Genomic DNA, 855 nt, shown 5'->3' on the forward strand with positions numbered 1-855 from the left:
ATAAATAGAACAAATGGGCAAATAAAATATGTGGCTTTTAATTATGGTAGCATGTTTTATTTTAAAGCTATAATGGCCGAAAACTGCCAAATAATGATTTTTTTTCAATTTTTTTTCTTAATATTCCCGTTAAAATGCATTTCGAATAGAATAATTATTTGGTGGCAGAAAAAACATGATATAGATCATTTCATTGTGATAAGTAGTGAGAAAGTTATCGGCGAATGAAGGGGAGGTGGAAATTGCTCAGGTGCATAAGGTGAAAAAACACTAAGGCTTAAGTGGTTAAGGTGAACGTGAACCAAGTAAAATTATTTAAAATAAATACATGATGTACCTGCAAATGAATATTACATACTTAACTCGCCATCAGTTCTTCTCAGAAACTCACCATTTCTTCTAAAAACAATCCTTTCCAGTTCTGACAAGATTTTGTCAGAACTGAAATATATTGGTTTGCTGTCAGTTATATATCAGTTGCTGTCAGTTATAACTGAAAAGACAGCTGATGAGCAAGGTAATGTCCATGTGTGGCTATGGCTCAAATGGGCAATTACAGTTTAACAGTGTGCTGACCAGGAAGCTCTTATAGTGTAATGGCCATTTTCAAAATAGAGGATGGAGAATTCCATGGATCACAGTGGACAAACAGGAAGCAGGAGAGGAGAAAGAGATTGATGAGTAAACTACAAAGGAGGTAAGTATGACGTGTGTATGTTTAATTTGACTTTTCATTTTCAGTTTAGGTTCGCTTTAAGAACAGACTTTCCATTCCTTTTTCCCAATCACCTCATTGTTTTGCAGGGTGCTGAGAGGGGGCACAGTTGACTGGAAAAGAGGACTAGCAGCTGTGGT

This window comes from Hyperolius riggenbachi, chromosome 2, assembly GCF_040937935.1.
Source record: "Hyperolius riggenbachi isolate aHypRig1 chromosome 2, aHypRig1.pri, whole genome shotgun sequence".
NCBI classification, from domain to species: domain Eukaryota; kingdom Metazoa; phylum Chordata; class Amphibia; order Anura; family Hyperoliidae; genus Hyperolius; species Hyperolius riggenbachi.